Source organism: Pan troglodytes, chromosome 12 (genome assembly GCF_028858775.2).
Source record: "Pan troglodytes isolate AG18354 chromosome 12, NHGRI_mPanTro3-v2.0_pri, whole genome shotgun sequence".
NCBI lineage: Eukaryota > Metazoa > Chordata > Mammalia > Primates > Hominidae > Pan > Pan troglodytes.
In genome coordinates, this window is record NC_072410.2 from 678961 (window position 1) to 693404 (window position 14444).

Consider the following 14444-nt stretch of genomic DNA (forward strand, 5'->3'; position numbering starts at 1 on the left):
AATATCTACACCGCCATCTGTATAAACATGGAAATATCTACACCGCTGTCTGTATAAACCTGGAAATATCTACACCGCTATCTGTATAAACATGGTAATATCTACACCAAAATCTATATAAACATGGAAATATCTACACCGCCATCTGTATAAACATGGAAATATCTACAATGCCATCTGTAGAAAGATGGAAATATCTACACCGCAATCTGTGTAAACATGGAAATATCTACACCAATATCTGTAAAAACATGGAAATATCTTCACCGCTATCTGTATAAACATGGAAATATATACACCGCTATCTCTATAAACATGGAAATATCTACACCGTGTTCTGTATAAACATGGAAATAATTACACCGATATCTGTATAAACATGGAAATATCTACACCGCCATCTCTATAAACATGGAAATATCTACACCGCCATCTGTATAAACATGGAAATACCTACACCGCTATCTGTATAAACCTGGAAATATCTACACCGCTATCTGTATAAACATGGTAATATCTACACCACCATCTATATAAACATGGAAATATCTACACAGCCATCTGTATAAACATGGAAATATCTACACAGCCATGTGTACATATATGGAAATAACTACACCGCTCTCTATATAAACATGGAAATAACTATACCGCTATCTGTATATACATGGAAATATCTACACCGCCATCTACATATGCATAGAAATATCTGCACCGCCATCTGTATAAACATGGAAATATCTACACGGTCATCTGTATACAGATGGAAATATCAACACCGCCATCTGTACAAACATGGAAATATCTGCACCGCTATCTGTATAAACATGGAAATATCTACACCGTGGTCTTTATAAACATGGAAATATCTACTCCGCTATCTGTATAAACATGGAAATATATACACCGCTATCTCTATAAACATGGAAACATCTACACCGTGATCTGTATAACCATGGAAATATTTACACCGATATCTGTATAAACATGGAAATATCTACACCGCCATGTCTATAAACATGGAAATATCTACACCGCCAACCGTATAAACTTGGAAATATCTACACCGCTATCTGTATAAACTTGGAAATATCTACACCGCTATCTGTATAAACATGGTAATATCTACACGACCATCTATATAAACATGAAAATATCTACACCGCCATCTGTATAAACATGGAAATATCTACAATGCCATCTGTAGAAAGATCGAAATATCTACACCACAATCTGTGTAAACATGGAAATATCTACACCAATATCTGTAAAAACATGGAATATCTACACCGCTATCTGTATAAACATGGAAATATCTACACCGCGACCTGCATAAACATGGAAATATCTACACCGCGATCTGTTTAAACATGGAAATATCTACACTGCTATCTGTAGAAACATGGAAATATCTACACCGCGATCTGCATAAACATGGAAATATCTACACCGCCATCTGTATAAACATGGAAATACCTACAAGTCATCTGTATAAACATGGAAATATCTACACAGCCATCTGTATAAACATGGAAATACCTACACAGCCATGTGTATATACATGGAAATATCTACACAGCCATCTGCATATACATGGAAATATCTACACCGCTCTCTGTATAAACATGGAAATAACTACACCGCTGTTTGTATAAACAAGGAAATATCTACACCGCCATCTGTATAAACATGGAAATACCTACAAGTCATCTATATAAACATGGAAATATCTACACAGCCATCTGTATAAACATGGAAATATCTACACAGCCATCTGTATATACATGGAAATACCTACACCGCTATCTGTATAAACATGGAAATAACTACACCGCTATTTGTATAAACAAGGAAATATCTACACCGTGATCTGTATAAACATGGATATATCTACACTGCTATTTGTATAAACAAGGAAATATCTACACCGCTATCTGTATAAACATGGAAATAACTACACCGCTATTTGCATAAACGAGTATATATCTACACCGTGATCTGTATAAACATGGAAATATCTACAACGCCATCTCTATAAAAATTGAAATATCTAAACCCCTATCTGTATAAACATGGAAATATCCACACCGCTATCTCTAAAAACATGGAAATAACTACACCGTGATCAGTATAAACGTGGAAATATCTACACCGCTATCTCTATAAATATGGAAATATCTCCACTGCTATCTCTATAAACATCAAAATATCTACACCGCCATCTGTATAAACATGGAAATATTTACAAAGTTATCTGTATAAACATGGAAATATCTACACCGCCATCTGTATAAACATGGAAATATCTACACATCCATGTGTACATATATGGAAATATCTACACCGCTCTCTATATAAACATGGAAATAACTACACCGCTCTCTGTATATACATGGAAATATCTACACCACCATCTACATATCCATAGAAATATCTGTGCCGCCATCTGTATAAACATGGAAATATCTACACGGTCATCTGTGTATAGATGGAAATATCAACACCGCCATCTGTACAAACATGGAAATATCTGCACCGCTATCTGTATAAACATGGAAATATCTACACCGTGGTCTGTAAAAACATGGAAATATCTACACCGGTATCTGTATAAATATGGAAATATATACATCGCTATCTGTATAAACATGGAAATACCTACACCGTGATCTGTATAAACATGGAAATATTTACAACGATATCTGTATAAACATGGAAATATCTACACCGCCATCCCTATAAACATGGAAATATCTACACCGCCATCTGTATAAACATGGAAATATCTACACCGCTGTCTGTATAAACCTGGAAATATCTACACCGCTATCTGTATAAACATGGTAATATCTACACCAAAATCTATATAAACATGGAAATATCTACACCGCCATCTGTATAAACATGGAAATATCTACAATGCCATCTGTAGAAAGATGGAAATATCTACACCGCAATCTGTGTAAACATGGAAATATCTACACCAATATCTGTAAAAACATGGAAATATCTTCACCGCTATCTGTATAAACATGGAAATATATACACCGCTATCTCTATAAACATGGAAATATCTACACCGTGTTCTGTATAAACATGGAAATAATTACACCGATATCTGTATAAACATGGAAATATCTACACCGCCATCTCTATAAACATGGAAATATCTACACCGCCATCTGTATAAACATGGAAATACCTACACCGCTATCTGTATAAACCTGGAAATATCTACACCGCTATCTGTATAAACATGGTAATATCTACACCACCATCTATATAAACATGGAAATATCTACACAGCCATCTGTATAAACATGGAAATATCTACACAGCCATGTGTACATATATGGAAATAACTACACCGCTCTCTATATAAACATGGAAATAACTATACCGCTATCTGTATATACATGGAAATATCTACACCGCCATCTACATATGCATAGAAATATCTGCACCGCCATCTGTATAAACATGGAAATATCTACACGGTCATCTGTATACAGATGGAAATATCAACACCGCCATCTGTACAAACATGGAAATATCTGCACCGCTATCTGTATAAACATGGAAATATCTACACCGTGGTCTTTATAAACATGGAAATATCTACTCCGCTATCTGTATAAACATGGAAATATATACACCGCTATCTCTATAAACATGGAAACATCTACACCGTGATCTGTATAACCATGGAAATATTTACACCGATATCTGTATAAACATGGAAATATCTACACCGCCATGTCTATAAACATGGAAATATCTACACCGCCAACCGTATAAACTTGGAAATATCTACACCGCTATCTGTATAAACTTGGAAATATCTACACCGCTATCTGTATAAACATGGTAATATCTACACGACCATCTATATAAACATGAAAATATCTACACCGCCATCTGTATAAACATGGAAATATCTACAATGCCATCTGTAGAAAGATCGAAATATCTACACCACAATCTGTGTAAACATGGAAATATCTACACCAATATCTGTAAAAACATGGAATATCTACACCGCTATCTGTATAAACATGGAAATATCTACACCGCGACCTGCATAAACATGGAAATATCTACACCGCGATCTGTTTAAACATGGAAATATCTACACTGCTATCTGTAGAAACATGGAAATATCTACACCGCGATCTGCATAAACATGGAAATATCTACACCGCCATCTGTATAAACATGGAAATACCTACAAGTCATCTGTATAAACATGGAAATATCTACACAGCCATCTGTATAAACATGGAAATACCTACACAGCCATGTGTATATACATGGAAATATCTACACAGCCATCTGCATATACATGGAAATATCTACACCGCTCTCTGTATAAACATGGAAATAACTACACCGCTGTTTGTATAAACAAGGAAATATCTACACCGTGATCTGTATAAACATGGAAATATCTACACTGCTATTTGTATAAACAAGGAAATATCTACACCGCTATCTGTATAAACATGGAAATAAGTACCCCGCTATTTGCATAAACTAGGAAATATCTACACCGTGATCTGTATAAACATGGTAATGTATACAACGCCATCTCTATAAACATGGAAATATCTACACCCCTATCTGTATAAACGTGGAAATATCCACACCGCTATCTCTATAAACATGGAAATAACTGCAACGCGATCAGTATAAACGTGGAAATATCTACACCGCTATCTCTATAAACAGGGAAATATCTCCACTGCTATCTGTATAAACATCGAAATATCTACACCGTCATCTGTATAAACATGGAAATACTTACAAAGTTATCTGTATAAACATGGAAATATCTACACCGCCATCTATATAAACATGGAAATATCTACACAGCCATGTGTACATACATGGAAATATCTACACCGCTCTCTATATAAACATGGAAATAACTACACCGCTATCTGTATATACATGGAAATATCTACACCGCCATCTACATATCCATAGAAATATCTGCGCCGCCATCTGTATAAACATGGAAATATCTAGACGGTCATCTGTGTATAGATAGAAATATCAACACCACCATCTGTACAAACATGGAAATATCTGCACCGCTATCCGTATAAACATGGAAATGTCTGCACCGTGGTCTCTATAAACATGGAAATATCTACACCGCTGTCTGTATAAACATGGAAATATATACACCGCTATCTCTATAAACATGGAAATATCTACACCGTGATCTGTATAAACATGGAAAAATTTACAACGATATCTGTATGAACATGGAAATATCTACACCGCCATCTCTATAAACATGGAAATATATACACCGCCATCTGTATAAACATGGAAATATGTACACCGCTATCTGTATAAACCTGGAAATATCTACACCGCTATCTGTATAAACATGGTAATATCTAAACCACCATCTATATAAACATGGAAATATCTACAACGCCATCTGTATAAACATGGAAATATCTACAATGCCATCTGTAGAAAGATGGAAATATCTACACCGCAATCTGTGTAAACATGGAAATATCTACACCAATATCTGTAAAAACATGGAAATATCTACACCGCTATCTGTATAAACATGGAAATATCTACACCGCGATCTGCATAAACATGGAAATATCCACACCACGATCTGTATAAACATGGAAATATCTACACCGCTATCTGTAGAAACATGGAAATATCTACACCGCGATCTGCATAAACATGGAAATATCTACACCACGATCTGCATAAACATGGAATATCTACACCGCGATCTGCATAAACATGGAATATCTACACCGCTATCTGTAGAAACATGGAAATATCTACACAGCTATCTCTATAAACATGGAAATATCTACACCGCCATCTGTATAAACATGGAAATACCTACAAGTCATCTGTATAAACATGGAAATAACTACACAGCCATCTGTATAAACATGGAAATATCTACACAGCCATCTGTATATACATGGAAATACCTACACCGCTATCTGTATAAACATGGAAATAACTAAACCGCTATTTGTAGAAACAAGGAAATATCTACACCGTGATCTGTATAAACATGGAAATATCTACACTGCTATTTGTATAAACAAGGAAATATCTACACCGCTATCTGTATAAACATGGAAATAACTACACTGCTATTTGCATAAACAAGGAAATATCTACACCGTGATCTGTATAAACATGGAAATATCTACAACGCCATCTCTATAAACATGGAAATATCTACACCCCTATCTGTGTAAACATGGAAATATCCACACCGCTATCTCTATAAACATGGAAATAACTACACCGCGATCAGTATAAACGTGGAAATATCTACGCTATCTCTATAAACATGGAAATATCTCCACTACTATCTCTATAAACATCGAAATATCTACACCGCCATCTGTATAAACATGGAAATACTGACAAAGTTATCTTTATAAACATGGAAATATCTACACCGCCATCTGTATAAACATTGAAATATCTACACCGCTATCTGTATAAACGTGGAAATATCTACACCGCTATCTGAATAAACATGGTAATATCTACACCACCATCTATATAAACATGGAAATATCTACACCGACATCTGTATAAACATGGAAATATGTACAATGCCATCTGTAGAAAGATGGAAATATCTACACCGCAATCTGTGTAAACATGGAAATATCTACACCAATATCTGTAATAACATGGAAATATCTACACCGCTATCTGTATAAACATGGAAATATCTACACCGCGATCTGCATAAACATGGAAATATCTACACCGCGATCTGTATAAATATGGAAATATCTACACCGCTATCTGTAGAAACATGGAAATATCTACACCGCGATCTGTATAAACATGGAAATATCTGCACCGCGAGCTGTATAAACGTGGAAATATCGACACCGCTATCTGTAGAAACATGGAAATATCTACACAGCTATCTCTATAAACATGGAAATATCTACACCGCCATCTGTATAAACATGGAAATACCTACAAGTCATCTGTATAAACATGGAAATATCTACACAGCCATCTGTATAAACATGGAAATATCTACACAGCCATCTGTATATACACGGAAATATCTACACCGCTATCTGTATAAAGATGGAAATAACTACAATGCTATTTGTATAAACAAGGAAATATCTACACCGGTATCTGTATAAACATGGAAATAACTACACCGCTATTTGCATAAACAAGGAAATATCTACACCGTGATCTGTATAAACTTGGAAATATCTACAACGCCATCTCTATAAACATGGAAATATCTACACCCCTATCTGTATAAACATGGAAATATCCACACCGCTATCTCTAAAAACATGGAAATAACTACACCGTGATCAGTATGAAGGTGGAAATATCTACACCGCTATCTCTATAAACATGGAAATATCTCCACTGCTATCTCTATAAACATCGAAATATCTACACCGCGATTTGTATAAACATGGAAATACTGACAAAGTTATCTGTATAAACATGGAAATATCTACACCGCCATCTGTATAAACATGGAAATATCTACACAGCCATGTGTACATACATTGAAATATCTACACCGCTCTCCATATAAACATGGAAATAACTACACCGCTACCTGTATATACATGGAAATATCTACACAGCCATCTACATATCCATAGAAATATCTGCGCCACCATCTGTATAAGCATGGAAATATCTACACGGTCATCTGTGTATAGATGGAAATATCAACACAGCCATCTGTACAAACATGGAAATATCTGCACCGCTATCTGTATAAACACGGAAATATCTACACCGTGGTCTGTATAAACATGGAAATATCTACACCGCTATCTGTATAAACATGGAAATATATACACCGCCATCTCTATAAACATGGAAATATCTACACCGTGATCTGTATAAACATGCAACTATTTACACCGATATCTGTATAAACATGGAAATATCTACACAACCATCTCTATAAACATGGAAATATCTACACCGCCATCTGTATAAACATGGAAATATCTACACCGCTATCTGTATAAATCTGAAAATATCTACACAGCTATCTGTATAAACATGGTAATATCTACAACACCATCTATATAAACATGGAAATATCTTCACCGCCATCTGTATAAACATGGAAATATCTACAATGCCATCTGTAGAAAGATGGAAATATCTACACGGCAATCTGTGTAAACATGGAAATATCTACACCGCCATCTGCATAAACATGGAAATATCTACAATGCCATCTGTACAAAGATGGAAATATCTACACCGCAATCTGTGTAAACATGGAAATATCTACACCAATATCTGTAAAAACATGGAAATATCTACACCGCTATCTGTATAAACATGGCAATATCTACACCGCGATCTGCATAAACATGGAAATATCTACTCCGCGATCTGTTTAAACATGGAAATATCTACACCGCTATCTGTAGAAACATGGAAATATCTACACTGCGATGTGCATAAACATGGAAATATCTACACCGCTATCTGTATAAACATGGAAATATCTACCCCGCTATCTGTAGAAACATGGAAATATCTACACAGCTATCTCTATAAACATGGAAATATCTACACCGCCATCTGTATAAACATGGAAATACCTACAAGTCATCTGTATAAACATGGAAATATCTACACAGCCATCTGTATAAACATGGAAATATCTACACAGCCATCTGTATATACATGGAAATATCTACACCGCTATCTGTATTAACATGGAAATAACTACACCGCTATTTGTATGAACAAGGAAATATCTACATCGTGATCTGTATAAACATGGAAATATCTACACTGCTATTTGTATAAACAAGGACATATCTCCACCGCTATCTGTATAAACATGGAAATAACTACACCGCTATTTGCATAAACAAGGAAATATCTACACCGTGATCTGTATAAACATGGAAATATCTACAACGCCATCTCTATAAACATGGAAATATCTACACCCCTATCTGTATAAACATGGAAATATCCACACCGCTATCTCTATAAACATGGAAATAACTACACTGCGATCAGTATAAACGTGGAAATATCTACACCGCTATCTCTATAAACATGGAAATATCTCCACTACTATCTATATAAACATCGAAATATCTACACCGCCATCTGTATAAACATGGAAATACTGTCAAAGTTATCTTTATAAACATGGAAATATCTACACCGCCATCTGTATAAACATGGAAATATCTACACAGCCATGTGTACATATATGGAAATATCTACACCGGTCTCCATATAAACATGGAAATAACTACACCGCTACCTGTATATACATGGAAATATCTACACCGCCATCTACATATCCATAGACATATCTGCACCACCATCTGTATTAACATGGAAATATCTACACGGTCATCTGTGTATAGATGGAAATATCAACACCGCCATCTGTACAAACATGGAAATATCTGCACCGCTATCTGTATAAAGATGGAATTATCTACACCGTGGTCTGTATAAACATGGAAATATCTACACCGCTATCTGTATAAACATGGAACTATATACACCGCCATCTCTATAAACATGGAAATATCTACAACGTGATCTGTATAAACATGGAACTATTTACACCGTTATCTGTATAAACATGGAAATATCTACACCGCCATCTCTATAAACAAGGAAATATCTACACCGCCATCTGTATAAACATGGAAATATCTTCACCGCTATCTGTATAAACCTGAAAATATCTACACCGCTATCTGCATAAACATGGAAATATCTACAATTCCACCTGTAGAAAGATGGAAATATCTACACCGCAATCTGTGTAAACATGGAAATATCTACACCGCTATCTGTAGAAACATGGAAATATCTACACCGCGATCTGCATAAACATCGAAATATCTACACCGCAATCTGTATAAACATGGAAATATCTACACCGCTATCTGTAGAAACATGGAAATGTCTACACAGCTATCTCTATAAACATGGAAATATCTACACCGCCATCTGTATAAACATGGAAATACCTACAAGTCATCTGTATAAACATGGAAATATCTACACAGCCATCTGTATAAACATGGAAATATCTACACAGCCATCTGTATGTACATGGAAATATCTACACTGCTCTCTGTATAAACATGGAAATAACTACACCGCTATTTGAATAAACAAGGAAATATCTACACCGTGATATGTATAAACATGGAAATATCTACACTGCTATTTGTATAAACAAGGAAATATCTACACCGCTATCTGTATAAACATGGAAATAACTACACCGCTATTTGCATAAACAAGGAAATATCTACACCGTGATCTGTATAAACATGGAAATATCTACAACGCCATCTCTATAAACATGGAAATATCTACACCCCTATCTGTATAAACATGGAAATATCCACACCGCTATCTCTATAAACATGGAAATAACTACACCGCGATCAGTATAAACGTGGAAATATCTACACCACTATCTGTATAAACATGGAAATATCTACACTCCTATCTCTATAAACATCGAAATAACTACACCGCCATCTGTATAAACATGGAAATACTTACAAAGTTATCTGTATAAACATGGAAATATCTACACTGCCATCTATATAAACATGGAAATATCTACACAGCCATGTGTACGTATATGATAATATCTACACCGCTCTCCATATAAACATGGAAATAACTACACCGCTATCTGTATATACATGGAAATATCTACACCGCCATCTACATATCCATAGAAATATCTGCGACACCATCTGTATAAACATGGAAATATCTACACGGTCATCTGTGTATAGATGGAAATATCAACACCGCCATCTGTACAAACATGGAAATATCTGCACCGCTATCTGTATAAACATGGAAATATCTACACCGTGGTCTGTATAAACTTGGAAATATCTACACCGCTATCTGTATAAACATGGAAATATATACACTGCCATCTCTATAAACATGGAAATATCTACACCGTGATCTGTATAAACATGGAACTATTTACACCGATATCTGTATAAACATGGAAATATCTACACAACCATCTCTATAAACATGGAAATATCTACACCGCCATCTGTATAAACATGGAAATATCTACACCGCTATCTGTATAAACCTGAAAATATCTACACAGCTATCTGTATAAACATGGTAATATCTACAACACCATCTATATAAACATGGAAATATCTTCACCGCCATCTGTATAAACATGGAAATATCTACAATGCCATCTGTAGAAAGATGGAAATATCTACACGGCAATCTGTACAAACATGGAAATATCTGCACCGCTATCTGTATAAACATGGAATTATCTACACCGTGGTCTGTATAAACATGGAAATATCTACAACGCCATCTCTATAAACATGGAAATATCTACACCGCTATCTGTAGAAACATGGAAATGTCTACACAGCTATCTCTATAAACATGGAAATATCTACACCGCCATCTGTATAAACATGGAAATACCTACAAGTCATCTGTATAAACATGGAAATATCTACACAGCCATCTGTATAAACATGGAAATATCTACACAGCCATCTGTATATACATGGAAATATCTACACCGCTCTCTGTATAAACATGGAAATAACTACACCGCTATTTGTATAAACAAGGAAATATCTACACCGTGATCTGTATAAACATGGAAATATCAACACTGCTATTTGTATAAACAAGGAAATATCTGCACCGCTATCTGTATAAACATGGAAGTAACTACACCGCTATTTGCATAAACAAGGAAATATCTACACCGTGATCTGTATAAACATGGAAATATCTTCAACGCCATCTCTATAAACATGGAAATATCTACACCCCTATCTGTATAAACATGGAAATATCCACACCGCTATCTCTATAAACATGGAAATAACTACACCGCGATCAGTATAAACTTGGAAATATCTACACCGCTATCTCTATAAACATGGAAATATCTCCACTACTATCTATATAAACATCGAAATATCTACACCGCCATCTGTATAAACATGGAAATACTGACAAAGTTATCTTTATAAACATGGAAATATCTACACCGCCATCTGTATAAACATGGAAATATCTACACAGCCATGTGTACATATATGGAAATATCTACCCCGGTCTCCATATAAACATGGAAATAACAACACCGCTATCTGTATATACATGGAAATATCTACATCGCCATCTACATATCCATAGACATATCTGCACCACCATCTGTATTAACATGGAAATATCTACACGGTCATCTGTGTATAGATGGAAATATCAACACCGCCATCTGTACAAACATGGAAATATCTGCACCGCTATCTGTATAAAGATGGAATTATCTACACCGTGGTCTGTATAAACATGGAAATATCTACACCGCTATCTGTATAAACATGGAACTATATACACCGCCATCTCTATAAACATGGAAATATCTACAACGTGATCTGTATAAACATGGAACTATTTACACCGTTATCTGTATAAACATGGAAATATCTACACCGCCATCTCTATAAACAAGGAAATATCTACACCGCCATCTGTATAAACATGGAAATATCTTCACCGCTATCTGTATAAACCTGAAAATATCTACACCGCTATCTGCATAAACATGGAAATATCTACAATTCCACCTGTAGAAAGATGGAAATATCTACACCGCAATCTGTGTAAACATGGAAATATCTACACCGCTATCTGTAGAAACATGGAAATATCTACACCGCGATCTGCATAAACATCGAAATATCTACACCGCAATCTGTATAAACATGGAAATATCTACACCGCTATCTGTAGAAACATGGAAATGTCTACACAGCTATCTCTATAAACATGGAAATATCTACACCGCCATCTGTATAAACATGGAAATACCTACAAGTCATCTGTATAAACATGGAAATATCTACACAGCCATCTGTATAAACATGGAAATATCTACACAGCCATCTGTATGTACATGGAAATATCTACACTGCTCTCTGTATAAACATGGAAATAACTACACCGCTATTTGAATAAACAAGGAAATATCTACACCGTGATATGTATAAACATGGAAATATCTACACTGCTATTTGTATAAACAAGGAAATATCTACACCGCTATCTGTATAAACATGGAAATAACTACACCGCTATTTGCATAAACAAGGAAATATCTACACCGTGATCTGTATAAACATGGAAATATCTACAACGCCATCTCTATAAACATGGAAATATCTACACCCCTATCTGTATAAACATGGAAATATCCACACCGCTATCTCTATAAACATGGAAATAACTACACCGCGATCAGTATAAACGTGGAAATATCTAAACCACTATCTGTATAAACATGGAAATATCTACACTCCTATCTCTATAAACATCGAAATAACTACACCGCCATCTGTATAAACATGGAAATACTTACAAAGTTATCTGTATAAACATGGAAATATCTACACTGCCATCTATATAAACATGGAAATATCTACACAGCCATGTGTACGTATATGATAATATCTACACCGCTCTCCATATAAACATGGAAATAACTACACCGCTATCTGTATATACATGGAAATATCTACACCGCCATCTACATATCCATAGAAATATCTGCGACACCATCTGTATAAACATGGAAATATCTACACGGTCATCTGTGTATAGATGGAAATATCAACACCGCCATCTGTACAAACATGGAAATATCTGCACCGCTATCTGTATAAACATGGAAATATCTACACCGTGGTCTGTATAAACTTGGAAATATCTACACCGCTATCTGTATAAACATGGAAATATATACACTGCCATCTCTATAAACATGGAAATATCTACACCGTGATCTGTATAAACATGGAACTATTTACACCGATATCTGTATAAACATGGAAATATCTACACAACCATCTCTATAAACATGGAAATATCTACACCGCCATCTGTATAAACATGGAAATATCTACACCGCTATCTGTATAAACCTGAAAATATCTACACAGCTATCTGTATAAACATGGTAATATCTACAACACCATCTATATAAACATGGAAATATCTTCACCGCCATCTGTATAAACATGGAAATATCTACAATGCCATCTGTAGAAAGATGGAAATATCTACACGGCAATCTGTACAAACATGGAAATATCTGCACCGCTATCTGTATAAACATGGAATTATCTACACCGTGGTCTGTATAAACATGGAAATATCTACACCGCTATCTGTATAAACATGGAACTATATACACCGCCATCTCTATAAACATGGAAATATCTACAACGTGATCTGTATAAACATGGAACTATTTACACCATTATCTGTATAAACATGGAAATATCTACACCGCCATCTCTATAAACAAGGAAATATCTACACCGCCATCTGTATAAACA